Source organism: Antedon bifida, chromosome 3 (assembly GCF_963402885.1).
Source record: "Antedon bifida chromosome 3, ecAntBifi1.1, whole genome shotgun sequence".
NCBI classification, from domain to species: domain Eukaryota; kingdom Metazoa; phylum Echinodermata; class Crinoidea; order Comatulida; family Antedonidae; genus Antedon; species Antedon bifida.
In genome coordinates, this window is record NC_136228.1 from 27,642,819 (window position 1) to 27,661,821 (window position 19,003).

A 19,003-nucleotide genomic window follows, 5' to 3' on the forward strand; every position below is an offset into this window, starting at 1 on the left:
TTAGCAGTTTTGATAAGACAATTAATTCGGTTGCGACATTGTTTATATTTTGTTTCATTTTTCGCAGAGGGACGGTGAAGAAAGTTTGAGTATAATTTTTGCCTATATCTAATGGACTTAAGAAGAGAGTCGGTCATCCAGGTCTTGAGTTTAGTTTTAGTTTTTTTGATAGTTTTGTATGGAAATGTTTTATTGTAAAGTAACGAAAAGGTATGTTCAAATTTGTTGTATGCTTCATCTGGGTTTTGGGTATTTAGAATGTCAATCCATTGTTCGCTAGACAATTCTTGACGGAATTTATCAATAGTGTTTTGGTTAATGCATCTAAATCTAAATGATGCATCCCCATCTGAGCTACGTACATCACAGGAAAAATACGAATTATTAAAAACGGGAAGATGGTCCGAAATATCACTAAATTATAGTCCACTAATACTAGGGAAATCAAATTTATTAGTAATAATATTGTCTATGAGTGAGAAAGAGGACTTGGTGATTCTGGATGGTCTAGGAATAAGGGGAGAAAATAATTACTAAACAGAGAGTTGACAAATTGACAAGCGTCATTATTAGATTCATTTTTTAATATATCAATATTGAAGTCACCAAGAATATAATTTATTTTGTTTTCATTGGATAATTTGGCTAAGATTGAATCAAGTTGATCAGGATCATTTGATGGGGCTCTATAGATACTTCCTGTAATAATATTTTTTGTATTATGGCGGATGATTTCAACAAACATTGATTCGAAAACTAGGGGGTCAAAAGATAGATCATCTCTTATTGAAAATTGAAGGCCATCGCGAATATACAAGGCGACACCGCCGCCGCCTTTAAAAGTCCTGTGATTCGAGACAAAAGAAAATCCAGGGATTTTAACCAAGGGATTATCAAATTTTAACCATGTTTCACTAACAGCAATCACATCAAAAGAAAAATGAAGAGAAGACAAAAGACTCACGATTTGATCAATATTTTTTAATAGACTTCTTGCATTAAAGTGGATGGATGAAAAACTATTGGCAGGATTTATATTAATTTTGTGGGTAAAATCACTAGGATAATAATAATTTGATATATTAGTGTTGCTATAAAAAAAATTCTGATCAGGATCAATGTTAGATGTATGATCACCATAGACATTCTGAAACGGAGAGAATAGAGCATCGGTCAGTCGGTCAGGACATGAGACGTTGTCAGGACAAACATCAGACATAAAAAACACGTAGACAAAAAAAACAGATAATCAATGAATAGCAAAAAGAAAGGAAAATGGAAATTTGAAAATGTGGGGTAGTTAACAGTCATCGCAGTCTATCAAAAAAATATATATATGAAAAATGAATATTTGGAACATAGTTAAACTTTGTGAGAATGTTTGACATATGAATTTACAATTATAAGTAAATAAGTTGCATGCAAAGGAATTAATATATCAAAAAATCTTTCTGAAAAAATAAAGTTTGATTTCTAGTTCATAGTAAGTTCAGTTTATCATAAGATGAAAAGAGAAATGTAAGCATGGGCAATAGAGAAATACTATATAAGAATAAAAGCAATGACATAAAATGGAGTCATTAGACGAAAAAGTCAAATCATGCCGATGATGATTGAGGATTATAAAGAAGGCATGCAGTTAATTTGGTTAATGAAAACATTTTAAATAATACAATAATGCATTTAAGCTGTCCAAGAAAGCAGTTAATTGAAAGTTAAAAAGCTGAAGTTGAAAAGTTGAATTAGATTGGATAGCAGGAAAAGTTATAAAAGTTGACTTCATGATTTCTTGAGATTTAAGCTGGTCTGATGGTCATAATGCAGATGAAGATGAAAACAAGCAGTTATAAGTGATAAACACAAACAGCAAAGATGTATAAGTTGGTTGATGGAAATAATATAAAAGATTTACTTTCCTTTGCTCTTTGATACTCCTTTTCCTAACTTATTAATTAGGTCCTGGTGTGAATGGATGATAATATGCTTGATTACATTTCCATTTGCTTCCGTTGTAGCAAAAATCCTCCCATCGATGGACCACGCGTTTTTACTCTATAGTTCACTATATCGGTCGGTCTGTCTGTCGGTCTGTCTGTCGGTCCGGTATCACTATGCGTTTTATCGCTTTCTGACCTTATCTTGATATCAGTTTAATCTAGCTAAGTCAATTTTTCACAGTATATTCCTTATGGCCAGGAATCGATGTGGTTATGTTTTCACGGTGCGCAATAAAAAATTACGAGGTGTACGCACGATGTAACGAAATCACGTTTGTAATCATATCTTCACAACCATGAATCACAATTAAATAAAATTTGGTACTCATAAATTTCAGGGCATAAATCATCATATGGCAATACAATTACGTGCGTAGCGCATGTAACGCATGCGTACGTGCGCTTAACATTTTCAAAATTTATTTTCGATGAAATAAGAGTACGTTTCAGGCAATTTTAAGCGTTTACAAAATTGCCATGAGTGTGCAGATTTTTGCGCGCGCACTGCGCGTTAAATGTTATTGCGCACTCTTTTTGCCTGATTTCTGTTTTCTTGACTTACTTTTCAACTCGGAATTACGTTATACGAGCACGTCAAAAGTGACAGGCTACGCACGTGGAAATTAAACAAATATAAATGTTTTTAAACATTTCAACATTTTTAAACATGTTCAGTAATTTCGGTCAGTTGGTAGGTTGGTCGGTCGGTCGGTAAACACTAATGAGCACGCGACTGCAGCCATCTATATGGCCTTGTTCTGTTATAATTCAGAATCTGTTTCTTCCAATATTAAATATTGAATAATTCGAATTTCCTAAGTAATAATAATAATAATAATATAGCAATTGCGGTCATAATTTGAGGGACGGATCGAGACAATTGTTGATGGAGTGACATACCAGCTGGCAATAGACGAAAATTATGCACAATATTGTTGTGAAATTTTTTAGAGATTCAGTAGAAGCCTCTCTTGTGGACACTTCTATTAAGGGGACACTTCTCGTGAAATGAAACTAGGGGAATATAATGTTTTAAAGCCAACCCATATTTATAATTTGAGGGACTCCGATCGATCAATTGTTGTAACAGTGACACGTGTTTAGAAATACACTAGAGTCTCTTCTTTGGGAAACACCTATTATGGTAAATATAAGACTATAGCCAACCCCTATTCAGTTTTTGGGTACCGAAAGGTGTCCCCCTTAATAAATATAGAAACCTACCCTAACATTAACATGATACAGTCTCGCTAAAACAATGTGTGCATATGAACCCCTTAAAGTAAATTGTGTTTCTTTTTGTATACTTTAGAAGTATTTTGAATTCGCGATTTAGTATGCATAGGCCTATATTTCGTTTTCTTTTAGTAAATTGCATTGATGCTTAACTTCAAACAGTGTGGTTCTCTACTTCTACTACCACGCGGCCCTCTGTGGCCCTCTCCCCAGCCCCCGATGCGGCGCGTGTGAAGCGCATACCGCGTGTGCGTTATCTAGCGCGCTCATGGTAACAATCTTCTGTTATAGTGACTAACCATGGAGATCAACCTCAGATACAAACCAAACTTGACTCGGTAAGTACTGCTTAAAAATATCTCTGTAAATATTTGATTTGTTATCATACAATATATACATTATTTATTTAATCATAGTTCACAATTAAAAGTATTAATTTAGATTATATAAACACACATTTCATTCCGAAAATTTTGCCACATCCTTAGGCAAACAGCGGAAAATAAAATAAGGCCAAACTCTAGGCCATGAGGTATAACTCCCCATGCTCTAGGCCTAGCCCTTGGACGTCGTGGTCCTCTTGCAGAGGTCTCTTTGTCTTTTGATATTAGGTAATAGTATTGTAGGCCTACTATAAATATTAACGAACAAATAAAATGTTTTCAATTCGTAATAAATTATATTTGTTTATTTACATTTCAGAAATATACTAATAATATTTTACGAATAGTTTACTTGAAAAACGGTAAGAACACTACATTTATTTTGAGTTCATTTAACCTTCGAAAACTTGACCAGTAGGTGTTTATTGAACATTTTTTAACAATTTAAGTATTTTTTATTTTGTGTTCTTTATAGATCATGCCCGGACGGATAACACGTCTATTTAAACGTAACCGTACTGTTACTAAAATAGGTCAAAAAAGGTTTGTACGCTGTATTATTATTTCATATGATATATATTATAAATATTTCAATAAATATCTCATTTCTATAGCGCTTTTTTTTTTGACGAACACATATCATTCAAATGCGCTGCACACAATAGATATTTTATTTAATTGCTTTTCTCTTTTTATTATTAGGCACTCTATCTTCTCGAAGTTATTCGACAAATACTTCAAGTGTTGTTTCACTTTCGAAAGACATGAGAATGCCGAGGATTTTGACCATCAGCCAACTCCATCCAGTAAAGTCTGGATAAGACTTCCATCCCATGCCCGTGTGATTCTGTTGAAGATCATTTACGGTATTGCCATTGATCCTCTTCGACCAGATGCCATCACTAGCTCGGACCCAGAGATTGGTGTCACGCTTCAGGAATACGCAAGAGCACTCCTTGTGCTGGAAAACAGTTGTGTTGAGGTCAATGATGCTGAAGCAGAGGTCATTGACAGTGACGTGGAATCAGAGTACATGGCAGCATTGAATCTCATCAGAAGTCTCTTTTCGATGGATATGATTCATTGTTTACCAGCCTTGAAGGAAGCCTCTGATGTCAAAGGTCAATTTGCTGACACGGTGTCAAGACTTAAAGTTGGTAGCATCCACTCAAGAGTTGTCCAAAAGACTCGTTTTAACGCTGGTGTCGACAACATATTGATGTCACCATTGTTCACCAGTTTAGCAACATGCTATCAAGGTCTTACTGGATTTTTTGGCATCACTGAATCTTTCAAATTATTACTTGCTGGATTCAATTCAATGACCAAATCAATTGAGGTATCGTGCATTCTGTCAATTTTTAATTCATTTTTCAGTATTTATAATATATATGTATTGTCCAAGAATGTTAGGTCGTTGAATATTAACATAAGTTTTATTTATTTTCGCAGCCTTGTAATGATGTTATTAGAGTGACTTCAAACCCTCTCATTGCACCAACGACACCGATTCAACTAGCTATTAAACCCATGGAAGCTGAGGTATATTATTATATACCCATAATTCATATTATATAAAATACAGATAGAACACCAGTACAGTAAGGGTACAACTTCGAGACCCAGAAATGTGTCCCTTTAATATGGGTGTCCCTAATTAGTGGTTGTAGTGACCATAGTATTGAAACATTATATTGGCCATCTAATCGTTTCTATCTAAACGTCTCCCTTTATTAGAGCCGGAGTTTTACTGCAGTATTTGTGTACATCAGTATTCGACAATACAGTATTGTTAATACAACTTTTCATTTCGTCCTAAAGGCACTTGCTCTAACACAACAACCAGCATTGGCCACATCGTCTCAGCTTTTCAGTTCATTTGAAAAACAACCCGTCAAATTCACGTTGCCTTGTGAGCTCTTGAAGCTCGAAAAACTCTTGCCAAAGGACGTTCCAGAAATATCTATGGACAACTTGTACCCAGTGGTCACCATGAACAACCCGGTAATTGTCTTTTTAATTGTGTTACAATATTTCCAAAACAATCATTGCAAGATTATAAAAGAGCGAATTTATTGTTATTTAATACACAAATATCTAAAAACTACCATAAAATAGATCAATATCATTCAAGTTAAAAGTATTAAATTATTAGTAGTGGAGCTGTAGCTTGGTGGTTAACGTCCTTGCCTTCCAATTCCAAGGTCCAGTGTTCAATCCTGACCTAGTTCCAGGGTTGTAACTCATGACTTTTCAACTCTCAACACTCCCTAAGCCTCAAATGAAACTTAGAACTTATAAAATAGTTTATCCATCCTGTAATCGGCGTGTTAATCGCTGTTGGATGCGTAAGAAATAAAAATAAATTATGAGATAATCTATGAAAATTAATAATTTATAGATTAAACTTGGAAAGGGCACATATGGTGAAGTGTTCCTAAATCGGTTGAATCATCCTGATGGCCCTCTTGTTGCCGCCAAGTCCTGCTTCCTCTCAGAAAACAAAAAAAGAGCAATTTATAGAAAAGTTTAAAATTGAGATTGAAGCTCGTGTCCTGAAGTTCCTGTCAAGAAGAAGCAGACTTTTCCCATACGTGTACGGAATCTGCAATGCCACTCCTGTCGAACTCAGAAGCAGGATCATTATGGAATACGTTGGACATCCAACACAGTATTTATCAGTCACGCTCCTTAAAGCCATCAAATACAAGAATCCTCGGCTTACTCTTCGCGATGGACTGCATCTTGCACTCGATATGGCAGAAGGCATTCATATACTGCAAAACCACGGCTTCATTCATAACGACATCGCCAGCAGGAATATGCTTCTTTACCACGATGGTAACCGCTGGTCGGTAAAGATCACAGACTTTGGTTCCTTCTGCCATGTGGATGCTGCTTACGATTACTTTAAAATTAACGAAACTCTTGCAGAGGAACGCAAAGAACTCATGGCAGCTCATAAAGGCTACGCACCAGAACTCTTTTATCCGAATTCACCGCCGACATTTAAATGTGACATTTATAGCCTCGGAAATGTGTTTCTGGACATGGGACTAAGTCTAAATATGGTACCTCTGTGTAAACTCGGCAGGAAGTGTACACGTATAATTCCAGAGCAAAGACCGATTTACTACCTTGTCGACAAGCTCAAGAAGAAAACCAAATCCCGTGTTTCTCAATTGTTTAATATCTGATTTGTTAAACTGATGCAGACTTCATTCATCAACCTTACTATTGTGCAATGTTACAATTTAATTATACCAATTTATCAAAAAATTTGAATGCAATAAATATATGATATATTTTTTAATGCCGTTTTTATGTTTACTTTTTATTTTAATTCCTTTTATTTAATTATAGAAAAATATATAGTTGAATTTGTCACTTTTTTTGTTTCAATATCTCGATTAAGGGACCGTATGACATTCTCGATATCCACATGGAGCAGAAACTATGGCGCGCCAAGTTGCAATTTATTACAATTTGAAATAAAGATATGTTAGTTTTTAGTCGCGTGGACGCGACTCTATAGTTCATTATGTCGGTCGGTCGGTCTGTCGGTCCGGTATCACTATGCGTTTTATCGCTTTTCTGTACTTTTTGAATTGTTTTGATGTACAGAAAAGTTTTAAAGTACATTACTTTTTGAAAGTTCATTTTTTTCTGAGAGCACGCGACTTATGGCTGTTGGCCTTCTTAACATTAGAATGCTAACAGAATAGAATTACTAACACTGCTTAAAAGTTCTCTTCTATAGCTTTTAAGATCCTCTTGAATAGAAATTCCGGACCCATGAATTAATGAATAGACGGATATGCATCAATATAAGGTCAAATGGTTCCATGTCTCTTGACGATAGTGCGCGAACCTCCCACCAGTGCTAGAAAATCTTATCTTCCTACCTCGTTGTTTATTCGGTGTTGTGTAGAAAGTAAGTATTTTGTAGGATCGTCATTCTCTTTTCTAATGACGTGTCCAATCCGATTGAGCTGTTGTTGGTTAACGTAATCTACGTGGTTGACAGCCAGTGATGTTGTAAAGTACTAATTAAAAAAGTACTAATCACATAGCGCCAGTCGGTATAATTTGCATCTATATCTTCGCCTGGTGGGCAGACTATTTGAAAGCCATTCAATAGCATTCTCTTTAAAGTATTGTATGTTGCGCTAAGTTTTGACATTTCATTTCCTGTTTCCCTACAAACATGGCAAATATAGGTAAGTCTACTCCTAAACAGACCTATTAACCCATTAAGAAACATAGTTCTTGTTGATAGATGGATCTTTCTGTTTGTAAGCAGTGCTCTAATTTCTGAAAAAGCACCCTCAGCTGAACTTGCTCTGTATTTTACATCTTGGTCTCCAATATGAACATCGTTAAAGGTAGTCCATACACCAAGGTATCTGAAGTGTTTTACGTTACTAATATGTATATTGCCAATTATGTGCATTCTTCAGTTTTCTCTTTCCAGTTCCATATAATGGTTTCGGTTTTGGTGGCGTTTATATTGATACGAAATTCAAGATGTTGGCCATGGATCGTAGTTCTTCCTGTGACCAGGAGCTTACAGCAAAGTCATCAGCATATCCACACAATTGTCATAGATGCCACTTGCCGGTGCTTTACATCTTTGAGCACGATTTGTAGCTTCAGAAAGAGCATTATTCAAATGTAGAGATGCGCTCTGTAAAATGTAATGATCTATGACGAAAGTTGGATTTTTGGAAACGAAAGGAATTTATCATTTTAGGGTATGAAGAATAAATATAAAAACCTAACTCGTTACATCTGTGTTGCGCGCGTGACACGAACACATTGAATTAAAACGCTCAAAATGCATGATCTAATCATTTTTTGTGTTTATAGATGTTGACCTTTGACATGATGTTTATGTGTAGTGAGTTTAATTGATATCTGATAAGCAGTTCTGAAAATATTATTAATATGATGATTCACCACGATGAAAGGCTTATGGCCAAGTTTCATTATGATACATATATTGTAAAAATTAGAAAATAATTAAGATTGAATTTTTTAGTTGGTACACACAATCTGTACAGAAAGAAATAAAAAGAGGAACATTAAATGTTCATTTTTAAACAAAAGTTATAGATCACCATTCTTCTAAAATTCTGCAGGGCCTACGTACCGAGTTTCCGGATTGAATGCAATGGTCGTCGGATTGGCCATGGTGAGTGCAAATAGCACTGTTTTCCCAGTACAATCTAAGTTAATACATTCAATGGTATTAAAATTGCTCTCACTCCAGAGTAAAGTTTACCTCCAAATGGATCAACAGCTATACCTCCAATGCGAGCTATAAAACAAGTTGAAAGTATTATGAATAATATGACTTTTATGCCTCCATGTTGGTGTACTGCATGATGATTGGTTGTATACACATGATGAATGTGAACTGAAGACAGAGAGGAGGCCTTCCATAATAATTATGGTGTGTTGGCTGGTATGGTTGGAAGAGTACTTCAATTATACTAAAAATCAATACAGTAATAAAGATTATTGTGAATTGGGATAGTTGTACTGTAAATTTCAATACGGTTGGGTCAACCGGCTCAGCTACAGTGATTAAGTTCACTTAGGTTGACCCTGGTCTCTCCAATTTCAGCTTTTTTTTATGTATATACTGAAATAGACCGAACAAATAATGAAATGAAATGAAAACATGAGATAAAAACTAGCAAAAACAATGTTAATAGGAAAAATATGAATGTAAGTGGCATAAAAGTAGAAAATGAACAATTTTATTGAGAAAATAATAGGTTATTAAATCTTTTTAAAAAATAATTTTACATGCGTTAAACGATATTATGTAAAGAGATGAATAGGACTATAAATAGAAAATAAGTATGTAAACAGATGATGGTAACAAATTTTAATAACAAAAATGTGTATGTTAATGGATTATTCATTCATTTATTTATTCATGGTCAAACACAGTAAAATATGTACAGTACATGGTTTGAAATTATTTTTGTTTGTTCAAAGTTAAAAATTTACATCAAAATATAAAAATATGAGTTAAAAAGGTCAACATTCGTTTAAATACAAATAAAACACATCATTTAAAATGCAGATAAAATACATAGTTTAAAATACAAGCAAGATTGGTGTGTAAGGGTATAGCATATAGCATTAATGAAAATGTGTTCATTAACTATATTGCTGAATAAATGTGAATGTGAAAAAGATTGAGTACAACAATTACAATGTTAAGTGAATATTATATGCGAATAAAAGTGGTACAAACCCACCCACGTAAGACAAAAAAATGCAATACACTTTTGAACTATAGTACGGTCAGATATGTAAGGACAACTAGCTCCATCTCGATATTTGTGCCAAAATAGATTCTATTGGCTAACTTTGTTTTTATTGAGTTAGGTGCCATTGCATTTAAATATGGCCGACATTTCACACTAACTTTGTCATCCATTGTATCATCGGAAAAGGAATGTAATACTGATCATGTTATCTCATTATACCCATATCGAAAAATGCATAGTTACATAGTTATTTAGCAATGACACAAGTAACGTGACCAATAAAGGTCAAAAGGTCAACATTTAATTTTCTCAAATACTTTACTGTTTGGTATCGTAGGATAGTTTTATTCTGAATACATTTTTACTAATATCTGTTCGATTTTCAATTTCCCAATTATGCACATAAATTGTTCTTATGTACAATGAAAAGGGTCTCTTCCTATTAATGTTGTATTGGTTTACCATTCATTCGACTTTTGGTAACATTTATCTGGTTATAACACTTTCAGTGTGTGAAAATGCTTTAATATAAGTTAAGTTTAAGTATCAAGATCCTCGATATAATATAACAGCATTGGAACGGTTTTCGCATTGCAAGTAGACAATAAGATCATTATCAAACAGCCCTTGCTATGCAGCTAAATTAGGTGTGACGCAAAATTGAAGTCACTGATTTTAGTACCTTTTTTTCAAGTAAGTTCATACAACTTTGGAAAGTAATCTAGATTTGTCTTATGGTAGTTAAATTATGTAGTTTTACTATATAACTATATCAAGTGCCTATGTTGTTTTTTTTCAAAAATGGTGTTCTGCCAATAGGGAAGAATTATGGCTATCAAACAAATTTGTTGTAAGACTATTATGTATAAGTAAATCGATTTTTCTTTATATATATGACTATTTGAATATTGCTGGAAAGCGGATATTGTTCCCTTCTTTCAGTTAGGTTATTAGCGTTAAGTTACCACAAACAAGTAGTTTGATTAATTATTCCATGGGACTCTTAATAATAACTTAAAATGGTTTATATTGCGATATAATCACAAACCATACGTTAAAACCAAAAGGAACTTTTTTCTTTACGAATATCGATTGGTGGTTTGTAAAGGTAGTAAAGGCAGTAGGACACTAACTTTTCTTTATTTTTCGTGCTAATTTGAAATTAATTTGTAAATCTTCTTCAAGATTTTAATATAATTTCACTGTATGATAATGATATCAAATGCAAATTATACCATGATCCGTAGAATTTTCTTTTTACAAAAACAGAAATTTAGACTACTAAAAATAAAATAGATTCAGAATTTAAAAAGCTATCCAATGATACCAAACAGTACAATATTTTTTGTGAAATTGCATTTTGACCATTTTAACTTTTATTGGTCATGTGATTCGTTTTATTGCGCAATAACTATGTAACTATGCGTTTATTGATATGGGTGTAATGGAATAAAATGATCAGTATTACATTCGCTTTCCAATGATACCATGGATGACCAAGTTTAGTGTGGAACGTGGGCCATGTTGAAATTCAAAATGGCGGCTGAGGCGTGGTCGAAAAAATAGCACCTAACTTTTTTTGGATTCAACAGCTCAAGAATAACAAAATTAGTTTAAAAATCCATATCGAGCTGGAAACCATAACAATCCTTACTATATAGTGACACAATAAGAATTAAATAGAAAAAAAAAGAAATCATACTGTATATGTAGGTACAGTTTGTGAAAATGTTAAACACGATTCAGTATGAATTTTATGCTTTCACAAAAGATACAAATTTAAAAATAAACTTTAACGAAACAGTTTTGAAAGAATTGCTGTGAAATTGTGTTTTAGCAATAAATTTCATTCTTCAATACTTACATCCTTCTCCAATTGTAACCAAAACTGAAGGCTCGCCAGTCTCAAAGGAATAGCCGTGGATGGTAAAATCAATACCATCAAACCAATACAGTGTTGATGTATATGGATTGAAATCTAACGCCAAAGGCTGGCTGGTATTATTTGGTATATCCAACTCTTCAAAGTACAGATGATCGCTACTTGAAACTATGTCGGCGACATAAATGCCAGGAGGCGATGAGACATACAACTTGTCACCTGTAAAATCAAATTAATGTTTAGAACGATTTGTTGTTTTGGCGATTATAAATTTCTATTAAGCCTATGTACACTGAGAATGGGAACTGTTTTCCGCATAATTTGGATAGCGCTATCTAATATTATTAGAGAAGCACCAGTGAACGCTTACTCCGTATAGGCCTACTCTTGAATACATTGAGGAATATTAACATTTTTTTGTAAAAGCATTGTTAACTTTAGACTAATGTAGGCCTCTGTTCGTTTATCAATGTCAGCAGGATCTAGGTCTAGATTAGCTCCTGCTAGCTATTTTCTAGATACTTGTATTTGTACAATAAACCTTTAAATCAAACTATTGATACAATTAGTGTATTACAATATAGTTAATATATTGATGATGATTGATAATAAATTGAAAATAAAACACATACGTACAAAGAACATATATAACCTGCCTTTGTATTACTAATAAGAAAACAATCATCGTCACTGCGAAGTCATTATTCTATTGGGAAATAAAGTAGAGATATAATATTAGAAAACGCTTAGCTAAAAGTAAGAATCATGTCCAATCAGATATTACTCTTCAATCGAAGTTTTATACATTATTAACTCACTCAAATTAAGGATGAATGTGGTTTAAAAATTCCGCATGACTAGATTAAGATAATTAATAGCTGTGTTGGTTTACAGTTTCCTTTGTGTTACATTTATGTGATAGGTCTATTAGCATGGCTAGTGATAGCCTTGGTCTGTTACGGTATTCGGCTTTCCGAAAAATTGTTTAAAAAGGTAGTGTCCCGCGTTTTCCTTAAATTCCATATTGTTTATTCATGTGTTAATTAATACATTGGTTTTGAAATAATTCTTCTCCAACAAATCGCCTGATTCTAGTTGCAGTACCGTGTCTTAGGAATAAACTGCTGCTTAACTGAGCTGGATTGCAGAAAAGCACTGATGTTGTATAGTAGGCTATCAGAAGTGTAGTATCATATAGGAGATGGGTTGCTGCAGGCTCACGGTATTCATGAGAATCTAGTTTAAAAATGAATATGTCCAGCGTTTATCTTCAATTTAATTTTTATTTCGGTTTAATATATCTTTCTTTTTTTTTCTAGGAGTATATTGCATAGGACATTTATTATACCTAGGCCGCTGGCCCGAATACAGCAATATAAATAATAACAATAAAATAAACTTATGTGTGCGTTAGATAATGCTTTCTCTTTTTATAAGCAAAGTAAATGAACTTAGCAATGTGAGAAATATATATTTTCTTTTTTACATGACCTTTAATAAAATAAATTTTTCAACAGTAGGGAATTTGAAGCTAAAAGATGGAAGTAATTTTTTTCTTAAATTATTGTATAAAGGAAATAAAAAAACAACGTTTTCTACTAAATTTATTGTTACAAACTTTAAAAATTCTTTCCTCTTTTAGTGTTCTTGTCCACCGTCCTAAACTTGGTTATAATTTGTTTTAAGTTAAATTATTATTATGAACATTTTCTAGAGTAATGTCCTCAATCTAGAAAATGAACCTTATAAAAAACATTGTCTTTCAATATCTCTTAAACGTAATTTAAACTAATACATTTTATAAACTATTTTTATCATGAACGTTTTGTGCAACCCAAATATAACAATAACCCATTGAAAAAAGAAGATTTTAACTTGCATATCTCAACAGTTTTCATTTCTCTCTATTTTTCTGATTTGTAAATCATAACACTTTGAAATAAATCTACTTTTGTTGGTTTGAATAATAATAATATTATATCCAGGGAAGAGTGAACTCTTCCCTGATAATATCTAATAATATTAATTGAAATTGTTATCGACCCATTTCGGCAAGGGTTGGCAATATATAGACAATATGTTACATCTCTGTAAACATTTTACAATATCAGCAAGCAAAACTAAATCGTCTGCGTATAATAAATGGTTAAGGGCAGTATCACCAATTTGAATTTTATCAGTACTTTTGACATGTTAAAGATTTCACTTAAAACCTTGTAAAAATATTTTAAATAACAAAGAAGATAAAGTTGATCCTTGTTGAATACCAATTTTCTTCGTGAAAGAATAATATTACCACTTTCAACATGTGCTTTTAACTTTAAATACAAAGATTCAATAACAGTCATAATATTGTCTTAAATACCAATTTTCTTTAATTTATATATAAGATATAATAATCATGATTGATAGAATCGAATGCACATTTAAACCAATAAAGGTAACAAAAACTAGTGATTGTGCTTAAGATAAAAACATTATCCATAGTTTTATAGATAACTTCCTAAATCCAGCTTATTCTTGGTTTATAATAATTGTAATCGTCTACCCATTATGTTAATCGTTTATTAATAATATAAAGAGATTCATTTCCTAAGATATTCCTCTGTAATTGTTTGTGTCTGAATAATTACATTTTTTTGTATATTGGCATTATAATTGGTATATTGTAGCCCACACTTTAGGAAAATTACCAGATTAAATTAAACAAGAGAGTACTTTCTAATAATATATTCTGGAATATTTCGAAACATTTCGTTGATCATATCATTAATGCCTGGTGCTTTGCCAGTTTGTTTTTGTATCTTAACGCGTTTTTTACTTCGTCTATTATTTACCATAACCATGGTTTTATTCAAGAGGTTTAGTATGGTATAATACATTATTACAATTATTCGCCATAACAATATTGACTTACTTCATTGAAGACATTATTTTCAACAAAATAAAAAGAGAGGCACAAATCGTCACTGTGATTTCTTTCTCCCTCTTCTACAATAAAGTTTTGACTCACCAATATATGGTTACAAGTTGCCTTGTCTTTCATAAAGCGTGTACGTGTCCTGCCGTCCGATTAAGTGTTATTGTGAACTAAATTTTAATGTTATAGTTAATAATTGTAAGCTCTTGTAAGCGGATTTTTGTTAGTACTTTTGTGAGATTCCATATCTTTATTCTTTTTCTTTCTTTCTTGGAAAATCCAAGAAACATTTATTATATATGGCCTTTGGCCCAAATAATATACAATGTAATAGTTAAATAAATATCATTTGAATGCGTTTAAAAATTCTGTTTAAATGAAAAAAATAAATATGTTCCAAGTTTAACAATAAGATCAGTATTTGTGGTAGACATAAGATAAATATATTTTAATTTAGTTGGGTTGTTTGTATAAAAGGAAAACATATATTTAGTTATAAAATCTGAATAAAATGGACAAACTAAAGTGAAATGATATTCATCTTCAATTGATTGTAAAGCACATAATTTGCATAATCTTTCATTTCTATTTATACAATTTCATCTTTCTTTTTCAATTTCTAATTCTAATATTCCTAGTTTTATCTTAGTCATAATTTGTCTATGTTTGTAATTTGTTACTTTAATTAGATATCCTTCAATTTCAAAATTACATTATAATGTGTGTGTAATATTGGAGCTTAGAGTGTAACCTAATATCTTCATAGAATTTCTGTCATTCAATGTCTGTAAGCCTTTGTTTAAAATTTGAAATAAAATTATATATATTATTGACCTGTTGTGAGTACCATATGTTACCAAATCTATTTATGCATAGTATTGCTTTACGTCATTGGCCCAACATTGCTCATTTTTTTTAGCTTTTCTATATTGAAAATCATAACATTGTTTAATAAATTTGTCATTATCCATTTGGATTACTCTTCTGTGAAAATGATAATTTGAATTTGGATAGTAAATCTTCCACATTCTCCTCTCACTGCAACACTTATTACAGAATTACCTATTCCTAGAATGTATTTACAGAATCTAAGATGAACTTTCTCTAATACTGATATATCATTTAAACCTCATATTTCGCTACCATAAAGTAAGATTGGCATAATCTTAACATCAATATGGTTCCATATATTAACTTGGAGGTTACCAAAACTCCTATGGGTCAATCCCTTTAATGTAAACAAAGCCTTATTAGCTTGTTGACAATTGTATTCTTTGGCTTTATTCCAATTACCATTTGAGTTGAAAAGAACTCCTAAATATTTAAAGGATTTGACAATGTCAACTGTATTTCCATTGTAATTCCATTTTTTTTTTCAAATTTGTTAACAGGAATAAGTGATATTCCTCTATAATTCTCTAGTTGTTCTTTGTCACCTTGTTTAAATATTGGGACAATAAGGCTGGTTGCCAATTGCTGTGGAAACTGTCCTGTATTATACATTATATTATATAATTTTGTTATTAGATTGATTACATTTTGAGATGAGTGTATAAAAAGTTCTGGTAATAATCCATCGATTCCAGGTGATTTACCTGTTTTTCTTTTTTATTTAATGCCATGAATTACCTCACCTACTGTAATGTCATTATTTAGGTCAAGTTCGTTTTCATTTACAGCAGGTTTCTATATATAAATTATGTCTAGAAAACTCAGATCTAGAAAACTCAGATATCTGACTTATAGGCATAGCCTAGCCTCGACTCCGGACCCAGCACCGCTGAGCTCCGGTATATACGTAATACTGTTAGCAAGCTACCCTCTGATAATAATGGAACGATCCATTTGATGATCTGGGTTTACTAGTTCCATTTTGGAACTAGAATACTCAGATCTTGATATCTGAGTTTTCTAGATCTAGAAAAGTCAGATATTTGAGTTTTCTAGATTTAGAAAACTCAGATATATCTGAGATCTGAGTTTTCTAGATCTGAGTTTTCTAGACACCCATAAATTACGGTTAATTCTGACATAGGCGAGCACAATGTAAAAACTTCGGTACTATACTCCGCCTTGGATATCTACCTTATCTATCTCAGATGTACCGCGAAACGTAGATTTGATAACATTAGTTTTCAGTACTACGCTATTGTTCCATATTTCTATCTTATCTCTCTATTATATCTATCTATATTATAAAGGGTTTTCTAAGAAATTTTCTGATTTCAATCGGTAAATTTTAACTCTACGCGCGGTAGAAGTAATTTCCGGGTTCACGGTAAGGTGTGTCAATCACCTTGCAAGTTCCCTGCATGGTTGGTTTCAACCAGGGAGTTGTAAAACAACTCCTTGTTTCAACTAAATTGGCCGTTGGTGCTTGGGGGAGATAGCCATTTTGGTTTTTTGTTTATTTTCGGACCGCGCGTGTGAAGGTATAGTAGTATATAAAGATCAAATTAAATATATTCATAAAACATAGGAGTAAATTGTGGGAAATAATTATATAAAATGACATCGAGAGAATTGATGTCATTGATGTCTTTTGTTTGAAATCGAATGAAACCCCGATAGCTGAGTTGTTGAGTAAGCTGCCAGGACTTTATGTATACTGTGCGTTATCAGTGTCCCGTCAGGACCCTGGGATAAAACGTCTTCCTTCTTAGGCCAAAACGGCTCACTGTGTCGCGGAATAATGTATTATTTATACCATACCATATTTATTTGAATAAACGCCCGGAACACCTCCCCAATAAAACATCAATTAAAATATTTATTGTCACTTCCCCCCCCCCTCCCCCATCCAAATACCATCTAATAAACGCCCATTCACATTTATACACACAATATTGTTTTATATTTATAACACAATTATACTATTTTTAGTAGATTTCATCGGACTGTTATCTACAATTTACCAAGCATTCTTTTTTACCACTTTTCATATCTACAATAAACACTATACGTAAATTAATTATCTAAGACACTGTGAAACAGGTTAGTGAGTAGGTTTAGTTTTACGAATATCAAAAGCATTTAAATAATGGTAACCGACCGAAATCGTCCAGGCCAGAATGTCCTTCTAAAACTTTTTACCCGAGTCATTATCATTCCGAAAACCATCGTATACACTTCCTAGAGGGGGGGGCGAGCGAAGCGAGCTCACCCTCTAGTATTATTAATGCTACTTACTACATTATTATTATCTCTATTATCATTATTATGAAATAAGGATTCGAAGTGGGTGCGCCATGTATTAATATGTATGTTATTTGGAAGAGTTTGTTTTGCTTGTTTTAATTTTTTCTCCTAATGATCTAATCAATTCTGTACGTGATCTTTTAATAGGGCCTATAGTTGTATTTCTTATTTTTTATTAATGTTTTATATTCTTTTTTTATTTCCAGGTATGCATTAAGTAATGTTTCTGTACGATTGTGTCGGAATCTATTTAAACGTCTTCGAACTTTGTTTTTAAGAGTAAGACATTGATTGTCATACCATGTGTCTTTAGCTTTAGATGTTTTATTGTTGGGTTTCCTATGGATAATTCCGGCCTTTACATGCATATTCATACAATCTACCTACAGTTGAAACAGCTTCATCAATTAGGTTATCATTAATCAAGTTAGTTATTTCATTTTTAAGCTCATCGATTTTATTATGCTGTAATCTTAATTTAAATGTTTCAATATATGTTTCTGACCAATTGAATTTAGTTTGTTCAGGAAAATTTTCAATATTTAATTTTTTTATTTTTATATTATCTTTAGTTAGTAGGCCTATTCATACATAGTATCTTTGTTATAGAAGTACAGTTACACTTTTGTAATATAAGAAAATATTATTTTATTTCTACGAAAGATAAGACTGCCAAAGAATATCTGAATTCCAGTTTACCATTTTAAATGTTCTGGGTGTTAACTGTAAAGCTATTTTTGGAAAATGGAAAATGAGATTAATTCGATTATTTTTTATACCAAAAATTAATATTGGTAATTAATTTGTGTATATTTCTATAATATAAAATAACTCAAGTGTTCGGAATAACTATTTTGTATCAAATGAAAGTCATAAAATATGCTATCCATTGCTACATATCCATTCCCCCACTATGAGTGAAAATTCTTATGGGATTAGTAGATGAAAAATATCTTCTTTAAATTTATTATTAAATCACACTGGAATAAGCAGCACTTACCACCATCATTTATATTGTTTTTATAATTTGAAACCTTTGAAACAACATTGATAATAACCCCACTTACGTTTTCGTCAGCGGTAAAGCAGAACGAGCGTCA